At 44.0% G+C, this 12,340-nt stretch overlaps 1 protein-coding gene across 7 annotated transcripts in view; it reads right to left on the bottom strand.

Annotated features, from left to right (window-relative positions):
• The window catches only part of CADM1 (cell adhesion molecule 1), a 752,856-nt gene that overhangs the window by 282,930 nt on the left and 457,586 nt on the right, over nt 1-12,340 (bottom strand). The gene's annotated exons all lie outside the window — the stretch shown is intronic.

Below are 12,340 nucleotides of genomic sequence, written 5' to 3'. Positions count from 1 at the left end.
AGTCTTGGGCCCAATCCTATTCAACATCTTTATAAGGGACTTGGCAGAAGGGCTTCGAGGTAAAATAACATTATTCGCCGATGACGCCAAACTAAGTAATGTAGTGGGCAAATGCACAACAGACAAAGATTCAATACCCGACAACATGATGCACGACCTACTCCTGCTGGAGCGCTGGTCTAGGACATGGCAACTCAACTTCAATGCCAAAAAATGCAAAATTATGCACCTGGGCAGCCAAAATCCATGCAAGTCTTATACCCTTAATGGCGAGATCCTAGCAAAAACGGTAGTAGAACGAGACTTGGGGGTGATCGTCAGTGAGGACATGAAGTCTGCCAATCAAGTGGAGCAGGCTTCATCCAAGGCAAGACAAATAATGGGTTGCATACGAAGGGGTTTCGTCAGCCGTAAGGAGGAAGTCATTATGCCATTGTATAGATCCATGGTGAGGCCCCACCTGGAATACTGTGTGCAATTTTGGAGGCCACATTATCGCAAGGATGTGCTGAGACTAGAGTCGGTGCAGAGAATGGCCACCCGGATGGTCTCAGGTCTCAAGGATCTTCCATATGAAGAACGGCTTGACAAATTACAGCTATACTCGCTCGAGGAGCGCAGAGAGAGGGGAGACATGATCGAGACGTTCAAGTATCTTACGGGCCGCATCGAGGCGGAGGAAGATATCTTCTTTTTCAAGGGTCCCACGACAACAAGAGGGCATCCGTGGAAATTCAGGGGCGGGAAACTACGAGGTGACACCAGGAAATTCTTTTTCACTGAAAGAGTGGTTGATCGCTGGAACAGTCTTCCACTACAGGTGATTGAGGCCAGCAGCGTGCCTGATTTTAAGGCCAAATGGGATAGACACGTGGGATCTATTCACAGAGAAAGGTAGGGGAGGGTCATTAGGGTGGGCAGACTAGATGGGCTGTGGCCCTTATCTGCCGTCTATTTCTATGTTTCTATGTTTCTATGTTTCTAAATGACGGCTTGCATTTATGAGCGATCCGACCAGCTCAGGAACTTTTCTTAAACACTTGTGCTATATTTGCTATTTTCCAGTGTTCAGGCACAGTGCCAGATTTTAGTAATCAATTACAGATTATCCATAGTTTGACTGCAATATGTTTGCAGAGATATGGAACAGCTCTCTAGGGTAGATGGTGGAAGCCAAAACTGTACCTAGAAATAAACACACAGAAACACAAAATATTATTGTGGATAAGGATCGCCAGGCACATCCACTCTCTGCCTAATTTACATCCTGTTGCAAAGTCGGACCCCAGCTGAAATCACAGACCTGAAAAAAACGTATGGCATAAGCACAGGAAAATCTTACTTGTAGGGAAGCGTGGAGGTAAAGCTGAAGATCAGACAGAACGAGTGTTATTTATTTATTCAGTTTATAAACTGCCCTTCCAAATGGCTCTGAGCAGGTAACACCACATACAACAGAGAAAGCGCAATAGCTCATTTACTGATTATCATGCACCATCTATTGAAGGATCCGCTATACGTAATCACATGGGCCCTGTAGCAGATACTATATGCTACCACCATAGCATAAAACACAATAATAAAAATACCAAACCTAAGACATAAAAACACGATCATTATAAACAACAAAATAGGGGCACAACCCCCCACCAAAAAACAAACAAAAAACAACAACCATCAATAGAAACAATACAATCAACCAAAGGCAGAAGTAAACAGCCAGGATTCACATGTTGTATCAAGAGGAAAGGAAGAGAGGCAAACCTGGTGGCTCTGTTTTTCAAGAACTGTTTTATCATACTTTAATGTGGTGTATACACACATATAAACAGAATGTGAAATTTGTTTAAGGTATTCATCCTTTAGGAATTCACTGGTATAGAAGGTGTGGCCACCAAAGTGCAAACACTCTGCCCCCCCAACTCCATTTGTCAGCTCACTGAGAACAGAGAATGACACGGGGACAAATTTTTCCCCATCCCCGCGGGAATTCATTTTCCTGACCCGTCCCAGCAAGTTTTTTTTCCCGTCACTGCCCCCTGTCCTATTCCTGAAAGCTCCGCCCTCAACTTCAAAAGCCTCAAACACTTCAAAATCATAAGTGTTCGAGGCCTGTCATTTACTATGTTACTATGGGGCTCATAATTGAAACTTAAATACGTCTAAAAACCCGCCCAAGTCAGCACTTGGACAATCTAAAAGACAGGTTGTCCGAGTGCTGATAGTCGAAATGGCTTTTTGGATGTATCAAGGGACATTTTAGGCTTCTGAATGCCGTTGTGCGCCCAGAGCTGAATAGGGCGTTTTTGGAGGAGTGGTTAGGGTGGGATGTGGGCCAACCTAGACTTAGTCGTTCTGCAGGGATAATCGAATGTTTGGCAAGATTGCCTAGGCGAAACTGCAGAGACAAAGTAAAGACCCCCACACATTCCCCCAGTGTTCATGGTCAAACTCCCACAAAAATTGGAATAAAAATGTACATACCTGTCTCCAGAACATCCGCACCTAGTATAGGAAAGCCTAATAGAGCTGAACACAGGTCTCTTAAATAGCCTGGGGAGAGGGGAATGGTGAACCATAGAGAGAAGGACCCAGGCCTATAAGCCTCTCTAATCACTACATTTATGGTGGAAAATGTGCAAACACAAAACCCCCAAAACCCTACTGTACTACCATGTAGATGCCACCTGCAGCCATAAGGGCTATTGGGGATGTAGACAGGTAGGTATAGTGGGTTTTGGGGGGGCTTATCATAACCTAAAAGGGAGTTCTACTGAGATGTTTATGAAACACCCTTTTTTGTGAAGTTCAAAGCAGTACCCTGTAAGCCCCAAAGCCCCACTCCTCTGTTGCCATGTCTGGATGGCCAATCCATCACAATGCTGGCCCTTCCCATGTCCAAAAGGTCTTGTTCTGGGCATTTGGGACTTGGACAAATTTTTAGTCGAGAATGTGGTATAAAGATAGATGTAGTGGTGGTCTGAACGATCATATGCCTGGACTTACAGATAGACGATTTTTGAAAAACGGAATAGTTTAGATCAGGGATCTCAAAGCCCCTCCTTGAGGGCCACAATCCAGTTGGGTTTTCAGGATTTCCCCAATGAATATGCATGAGATCTATTTGCATGCACTGCTTTCAATGCATATTCATTGGGGAAATCCTGAAAACCCAACTGGATTGCGGCCCTCAAGGAGGGACTTTGAGATCCCTGGTTTAGATGTACTTTTCGAGAATGGACATTTTACTGGTGCCGACTTTGGGTGACTAGCGCCCTACATTCATATCGGACTTAGACTTTTCTTTTGAATATGGCCCTCCACATGTTTATTAAAATGTAAGAAAGCAGGTTCAAAATAGTCTTGCTGGGTAAGGAGAAAGTTGCAGCAAAAGTTTTTTCTAAGTTATCTGCAATAATTCTCTTCCCCAAGCCGAAGAACAGAAACACTTCACAGAAGCTGCTGCATTCCTTCCCACCAGAGACCAGAGACAGAATAGCTACAAAGATAACATGCTGACAAATCTAAAGTACAAAATATAACATGAGAACCTCAAAATTATGATATTGTATTTTATTTGAAAAATCATGGGTGCTGAAAAAAAATGTATGATGCTGAATAGGAGGAAGTAAACTAAAATACACGTTGAATTAAAACAAATTTCTTGAAGATTCACAGGATTTGATACAAACTAGATCCACCCTCTGAATGGTCTGCCTAAATGAGAATGATAAAACCTTAATCATGAAAATGTATTTTAAGAACAAAGAGGCAGTTTGTTTTTGTGCTTCCAGATGGGGCTAAACTAACGTGACCATTTATTTTTTTCATCAAAACGGGACATCTATTAATATTCAGTCCCGCCCCCAATCCCGCCCTAGCCCCACCTCAATCCTGCCCTAGCCCTGCCCCCAAATTTCTTCCATTTATTTTTCATGTACACACAATATCTTATTATTTCATAATGGTAACCATAAAATTTTTTAAAAAACCACAAAGCACCCTATACGCAGAGAAAATGTTAATTATTTATATTTGGGGGGTTTTCAACGATGTCACCTCAGTAACTATAGAAAAATAGACAAATATAGTGCAAAATATAGACAGCAGATATAAATTCTCAAAACTGACACATTTTTATCACTAAATTGAAAATAAAATCATTTTTCCTACCTTTGCTGTCTGGTGATTTCATGAGTCTCTGGTTGCGTTTCCCTCTGACTGTGCATCCTATCTTTCATTTCTTTCTGCACTCAGGCCCAACAATTGTCCCTTTTTATTCCCTCCCTCCTTCCTTCCTATGTCCTTAGTGTCTCCAGCGCCTCCTTCCTATGTCCTTAGTGCCCCCAGTGCCTCCTTCCCATGTCCTTAGTGCCCCCAGATCCAGTGTCAGTTCTCCTTTGTACCTTTGTTCCAGGTCTCCCTTTCTCTCTCTCCCTCCTCTGTTATGATCTTGCCTCTCTCTGCTCTTCCTCAAGGGCTCTCCCCCTCTGTCTGCACCTCCCAAAGTCCTGCTTCTGCCTCCTGTCTTTCCCCTTTGGTCCAGGCCTTTATCTCTCTAGTCTTTCTTCTACTTACAACCCCCCTTCTCTGCCTTTTTCTCTCCTTCCTTCATCCCTCCTTCCTATGTCCCCTCACTGCTTCCAGCTTTTGTCCCACCCTCTCCCAAAAAGCCTGCCGGCCTACCTCCCCAAAGCCAGCATTCCCCAAAGCCAGTCTGCCTGTCTACCTACCCCAGAGCCAGCCTGCCTGCCTACTTCCCCCAGAGCCAGCCTTCCTGCCTTCCCCAAAGCCAGCCTGCCTGTCTCCCCCAAAGTAAGCCAGTCTGCCTGCCTGCTTCCCCCAGAGCCAGCCAGTCAGCCTATCTGCCTCCCCCAGAGCCTGTCTGCCTGCTTACCTCCCCCAAAGCCTGCCTACCTACCTCCCTACCCCAGAGCCAGCCAACCAGCCTGCCTGCCTACCTCCTCCCCCCCTACCGCGGAAAACAAAAGCCTCCCTCCAGGCCCGATTTAGGTCAAAAGCCGCTGCTCCTCTGCTGCAAACTACTCGAACCCGGAAGCCTTCTTTCCAACGTCAATTCTGATGTCGGAGAGGACGTTCCGGGCCAGCCAGGCAGCGATTGGCTGGCCCGGAGACGTCCTCTCCGATGTCAGAATTGAAGTCGGGAAGAAGGCTTCTGGGTTCGAGAAGTGGCAGCAGAGGAGCAGCGGCGATGGACCTAAATCGGGCCTGGAGGGAGGCTTTTTTTTTTTTGGTGCGGCAGGGGAGGGATAGGAAGCGATCGCCTGTCCCGTTGTCCCCGCGCACAGCTTCTGGACGCTGTCTCTGAAAACAGGACATTTTGGGCGTCCCGAAGCTATGTGTGGGGACAATGGGACAGGGGATCCGAAAATGGGACTGTCCCATTCAAAACGGGACGTATGGTCACCTTAGGCTAAACCAACACAACTAAGATGTAAAGCCTTTATGATGTTGAAATCTATGGTTTTAGCTTTGGGGCAACATATTTTCTGAAGTTTCCTTGGAAATGTTTGCTGACTGGCTGGATGTGTCTCAGGACTGAGTTGAAAACCCCTGAGTTAGGAGGAATGAGGAAAGGACATAGGTTGGAGAAGGCTGAATGGCGAACACTAATGAGAATAATACTGACATAGGGTACAGATTTATTTATTTTATGTTTTGGGATTTATTAACTGAATTTTTATGACGAGATTCACCCAAAGAATCCATTGAATAGCAATCAGGCACTTTTAAGTAATTTCCCCTGGCATCCTGAGGACCTGTTCTAACCGTTAAACAGTTTAGAAAGATGTTAAAAGACAACTGTTTGTAGAGGCTTTTCTCTGAAATTATGTTGGTAGGCATATTTAATAAGAATCCTGAACTGTGATTGTTGCACTTTATTTGGTGGGGATGGTTAACGTGTAAATTCATTGAGCTTTTGACATTATTTTAAGAGGATTAAATTATTATGTAATTGCAATGCAATTTGAATGCATTTTGTAAATGTACTGTCCATGAAGTATGTGAATGTTTAATTGTTAGCTGCTTAGTTATGGGCAGTTTCGAAATTTTAGAAGCAAATAAACAAATCTGTCCTGGCAGGCTCAGAATTGAACTGCGGTACCTGGGGGCAATGAAGGGTCAAGTGGCTTGCTCAGAGTCACAGGGAGCAGGCTGGGATCAAACTCACAACCTCACGGTGACGAGGCAGCAGCTCTAACCACTAGGCCACTAAGATTAAGAGGCAGCATAGCAAATCTTGGGAAAGTGGGGTTCGTGGGCTAAGGCAAACGGTGATCTGTTTTATGCTCAATAGTTGATCACGTTCACACTTCTCCCTCGGAGCGCCTCCTCTCCAACTTACAGGCAATGCAAGCTTTTGCATGCAAAGTGATGATTTTGAACAACAAACACTGCTTGATACACGTTTCTAAATATTTAATGTTGTTTTACTCCTGCAATCGCAACAATTCAACAATATCAGAAAAACAACAGAAAGGAAACAACTCTCTGGCCTTCCGTTTAATGCTTCTGGAGGAGACGGTGACGGGACTAAATCACGCGAGACAACGGCGTGCCGACAACTGAGCGCAAGGTTGACGGCGTGCCGAAGAAAAGCACTATTTTAAAGGGCTTCGACGGGGGTTGTGGGGGGAACCCCCCCACTTTACTTAACAGACATTGCGCTGGCGTTGTGGGGGGTTTGGGGGATTGTAACCCCCCACATTATACTTAAAACTGAACTTTTTCCCTAAAAAAACAGGCAAAAAGTTTGGTTTCAAGTATAATGAGGGGGGTTACAACCCCCCAAACCCCCCACAACACCAGCGCGATGTCTGTTAAGTAAAATAGGGGGGTTCCCCACCAACACCCCCCGTTGGAACCCTTTAAAATAGTGCTTTTCTTTGGCGCGCCGTCAACCTTGCGCTCAGTTGTCGGCGCGCCGTTGTCTCGCGCGATTTTGTCTATGGAGGAGACAACGCTGAAACTTTCTCTGTGCAAATATACATTCCTTGAGGTTCACCTCTATGTTTGACCATTTTGGAGGTTTACCTCACCAAGCACGTTTTTGTGGGTGGAATTTCACCAATATGTCTTCTTTTTTTTTAAACTTTAATTCTTTATTATTTTCAACAAGTTTACAAGAAAATTAACTTCTTGTTAGAGAAATACAGTATAAAGATGTATAATACATTCAAAAGAAAACAACCTGTGGCATATCCAATTATCCTTCCTTAGACCACAAATCAAGGAGGAGCTGGCTCAGAATGAAAAGAAGCTTAATAAATAAGAAGAAAATAATTTATGAAGAAAGGCTATAATGCAATTAAATTGCCACTCTAAATACACTGGGTCAAAACTTCAAGTCATCTTTTTCAACTCCAGAAAGGACTTTAGCTGGTCAGGAAAAAAGAATATTTAACTTGTGCATGCTTTACAACACATTTACAGGGGTATGCCAACAGGAAAGAGGCTCCTAATTAGAGAATGACACGGTGACAAAATTCATCACCGTCCCCGTCCCCGCGGATAACCGCGGGAAACCATCTTCATGTCATTCTTTAAGGAGAGAGGGAAGAATCAGAGTATAATTGAGAACAACCACTGACCCGCAAGCTTTGCTTTGAAGAATGCTGGTGTAGAAGGACTGAGGTTGATATAGACACTAGAAAATGACATGAGATTATTTCCCGCGGTTATCCGCGGGGACGGGAACGGTGATGAATTTTGTCACCGTGTCATTCTCTACTCCTAATGCAATTGTTTCCTGTCTTAAAGATAAGAACTGTTTCCGTCTTTCCTGTGTTGTTTTTGAAACATCCAAGTATGCCCATATTTTCTTTTCCATAAAATAAAGATTTTGAAGATCTAAAGTACTGTTTCATAAATGAGTCCAAGTCCTGTTGGAAAACAAAGGAAATTAATAATGCAGCTCTCTCCGCTGTCTCAGAAATAGGTTCTTCCAAAAAAAGCAGATATATTTTCCATATCAATTTGCGGAGTTTGTTTAATTTCACCCTCTCTTTCCTTAACCTCTTGAGAGTTTTTTGTAAATGGTGGAAGATAATAAATTTTGTTCAATGGGGGTATATGTTCAGAAGAATATTTCAAAATTTCCACCATATATTTTTTTAACATTTCGTATGAAGAAAATCCAGGAGTTTTCGGGAAATTTAGATCCTTACATTCAACCGGCGATTAAAGTTCTCTATATTTTCTATTTTCTGTTGTAACATAGCACTGTCTTTTATCGCTGCGGTTCTATAAACTTGTAAAGTCTGGACTAGAGAATGACACGGTGACAAAATTCATCACCGTTCCCGTCCCCGCGGATAATCGCAGGAAACCATCTTCATGTCATTCTTTAAAGAGAGAGGGAAGAATCAGAGTATGAATGGCCACAACCACTGACCCGCAAGCTTTGCTTTGAAGAATGCTGATGTAGAAGGACTGAGGTTGAAATAGACACTAGAAAATGACATGGGATTATTTCCCACGGGTATCCGCGGGGACGGGAACGGTGATGAATTTTGTCACCGTGTCATTTTCTAGTCTGGACTTCATTTTGTAATTTAATTATGGAATTTTTTGTTTCAGTATTTGTCTGTTCAATAACTTTTGTAAAATTATCCATTTTCTTCCCCAAATTCTTTACCTCTTCTGAGGTCTTCCTGGTCGCTACGTCCACTCTGTTTCCAAGATGACTCCTAGAGTGTCCTCTCTGTCAGGAGCCAAGTTTCCAGAGCTGGTCAACACCGGCAGAGGCTCTTCTGCCATGGATCCATCCTCCACGGAGACATTGGGGGCATCTCCGGCCACCAAGCTCTCGTCCTCCAGTGCAGCTGACTCTGCCGGACAGGGAGGCGGGACATCCGGTGCGGGCGAGAGAGAGATCTTGTACCCCAGCAGGGTTGAGCGCCTCTGACTCTCCCCCATTGCGGGGCTTAACTCGCCCGGTCTTGAGGCAAGTGTTGCTAGGCATTACTCGATCATCGGTTGATTTAAGGGCACCGATGGTGTTGAGGAGGAAAACACCCTCACTATACCCTTTCGCCTTGTGTGCGGCATAATAGAACTCAGGTAAAAAATGCCTCCGAACTAGAGCAGATCTCAGCGTCCTAGCACAGCGCCGCCATCTTGGCCACTCCTCCAATGTGTCTTCTTTTCGCCACTCGTGAACTGATTTTTCATCCACAGAGAAATCAACGTCCAGCCTCAAGACTCCCATTAACCTTGGTATATTTGATTGCCAAAAGCTCACGTTTTGGCACCACTGACCTACTAGCATAGGGGTAGGCAATTCTGGTCCTTTAGATCCGGAGCCCGGTCAGGTTTTCAGGATATCCACCATGAATATGTATGAGATGGATTTGCATGCACTGCCTCCTTGAGATGCAAATTTATCTCATGCATTTTCATTGTGGATATCCTGAAAACCTGACCTGGCTCCGGCTCTAAAGGACCGGAATTGCCTACCCCTATACTAGCATATACAGCTGTGGGCTATAAAAAGGTGCGGGCTGGTCAACAATTTACAAGCTGAAAGCGTGCTCACCCGTGGGTAATATATAGCTGTGATTTATATACAGGTGCAGGGTATAGACAAGAAAATATGGTAGTTCTGAGTGAAAATTATGAAATAAAAATTTCCATTGGAAGATCACTGAAGTGGCAACTCTGTAAAGAAGTGCTTAGCTGCAGACCCCCAGTGCAGCATGGGAAGTGCCTATTTTATTCCATTAGTTGTAAACTCAAAGGCTTGAATGGCACTCATGCAAACAGGTCTATGGCATGCGTTCGATCCACAGGATTTTATAAGTTGTGCATGTAAGCAGGAGCCCTGCCAATGTGTACACTCCCCCTTAATGGTCAAACACAATACCACTTAAGTATACCCTTACAAAATAGCGCTTAAGGTGCTTGTGCACATATGTTGCACGTTTTCCTGTATTTATACATGTAACTGAAGGCATACAGTTATAAAATTGCCCTGAAGGCATACCTTACATCAGGGATCTCAAAGTCCCTCCTTGAGGGCCGCAATGCAGTCGGGTTTTCAGGATTTCCCCAATGAATATGCATTGAAAGCAGTGCATGCTCATAGATCTCATCCATATTCATTGGAGAAATCCTGAAAACCCGACTGGATTGCGGCCCTCAAGGAGGGACTTTAAGACCCCTGCCTTACATAAACTTGACCAAAAACCGAGCAAGACAGAGGCAGCAGCACTGCTATAAGCCATTAAGCCTCCCTGGTTTTGCAAGGCAATACTAGTTTACAAAAGAGCCTAATGCCCAGATAAGGAAAGCTGGTAAAGCTGTTTTCTGTCTCTCAGATAAAGGGAGGGCAACAAATGTAAACCCGTCTCCCTGTCAAGATCAAGCTGATGACATCATTTACTCCTAGTAGCCCAGGAAGCAGAGATAATGTATGAATAAACACACCAAAGCCCTTCTGGGGCCCTGACTGAAGGAAAGCAACCTTTCACAAGAGAGGAGTTTCCTCCCAGCTTATTTGAACATCTATGGCAGGGGCATTTTCAGTCCTTACTGGCAATTCTACAGAAAGGAACAACATGATCCTAGATGCAAAGTGTTGAGGAGCTGCACCTCAGCTGATCCAAAAAAGGAGATCCTTGGTTGCGACAGTGGGAAGCAAATATGCTTTAGTACTATGTAATAAACTACAGCGCCAGAGTTCAGTTTTGTTCTACGTTCCTTGATCGCTCGCCCTGCAGCTAAGAAAATGTTATGCTGATGGCAGGAGTTCCAAAAAGAAGTGTGAACCGGCACATAATCTTGGTCCACATCCCCAGTCAATTCTTTTCTATCCCCATCAAACTGCTACCATTCCCTTATTTCCAAGAATTTCCTGTTGTCCCGCCACTGTGCACACCTTTACTGCAGACCTCCTTAGGACTGCGAAATAGAGAATGACACAGGGACAATTTTGTCCCTGTCCCGGCAGGAACTCAACTTCCCCGTCCCGTCCCCGTGAGATTTCTTGCTGTCGCTGTCATTGCCCCATTCCCGTAAGCTCTGCCTTAACTGCACAAGCCTCGAACACTTATGATTTTAAAGTGTTTGAGGCTTGTGCAGATAAGGACAGAGCTTACAGGAATGGGGCAGGGGCAGGGGCAGGAAAAGAACGCACAGGGACGGGAAAATGAGTTCTCGCCGAGATGGGAAAAAATTTGTCCCCGTGACATTCTCTACTGCCAAATTGTCAGGGACAAGGTGGAGCCTGGATTTGCAAATTTGCTCTACAAACTCGTCAATATATTTGAAAAAAAGATGAGACCTACAAACCCAACTGACTTGGGAGTCACGTGCTAGTCCTGTTCATATCAAAAAGAAAAGGTGCTCAGATTGAGGGTTTGAACATGAAAATAAATCCAGCAGGAGAAAGCAGCTGAGCCTCGAAGGTAACACCTGGCTGCTATACTGCACAGATACAGGCCAAATCATTTCTCGCAATCCTAAGCCGTTAAAAAGTTAAGATTTCAACAAAACTTCAAAATGTGTTTACATAGTGAGTCACAAGAAACAGAGAAAATATTGGGCCATTCTAAACTCGACGAGTGTGTTCATGTTATTGTTACTTGTATTGCTTTAATGTTTGCTTTTGGGTTTTATTATTTTTGGAGGTTTTACCTGTGTCTTTTATGACCGTACCTTGCCTCAAGCTTTTGTAAAGACAGGTTAAATACCGAAATAGATGAAATGGAATGAAAAGGTCTGACACTGGGTAAACATTTCACACTGCAAAGCCAGGAAATAATTTACAACTTGGCAAAATCCATCATTCTTCTTACAATTCATCCCGAGGTTATTCGAATTTTCTTTCTGAACAACAGATAAGATGCAATCTTCACCTCTCCCTTTTTCATTCCCGAGGCTTGCTTTCTTTGTTTCTTGCTTTTTGCCCCCCCCCCTTTTTTTTTTTATTTTAACAGCGTGGCGTTTCAAAGATAAGTCTCTCTACATAAACCAAATTCTGAATTGGGTTACTAAAAGCCATCAACCTGCTTATCAATCTGAGAGCGGTATCTCAAAAGGTCAGCAGTGAAGGAAAATCAGATAGAGCCATTCTAATTCTTCGTGAACAGGGAGCTCATTTCTCACAAATCCACCCCTGCAGCGCTCTGAAACATGACCTTTTGCACACAAAGAGAACAGCCCGTCGCTCTCAAGTGTGCTATATCCTTATCAAAATGGAACGTGGTCTTGATAATCTCATGCTCCCCCACCTAGCAATCCAAGGACACCTACTCCTCATCTACCAGTGTAATATATTCATTTGAAGAATTGTTCAGCAGCTCGCGTGGACTTGGCT

This window comes from Geotrypetes seraphini, chromosome 13 (assembly GCF_902459505.1).
Source record: "Geotrypetes seraphini chromosome 13, aGeoSer1.1, whole genome shotgun sequence".
In the NCBI taxonomy this organism is placed as follows: Eukaryota; Metazoa; Chordata; class Amphibia; order Gymnophiona; family Dermophiidae; genus Geotrypetes; species Geotrypetes seraphini.
This window is presented reverse-complemented; position numbering and strand designations above follow the sequence as displayed.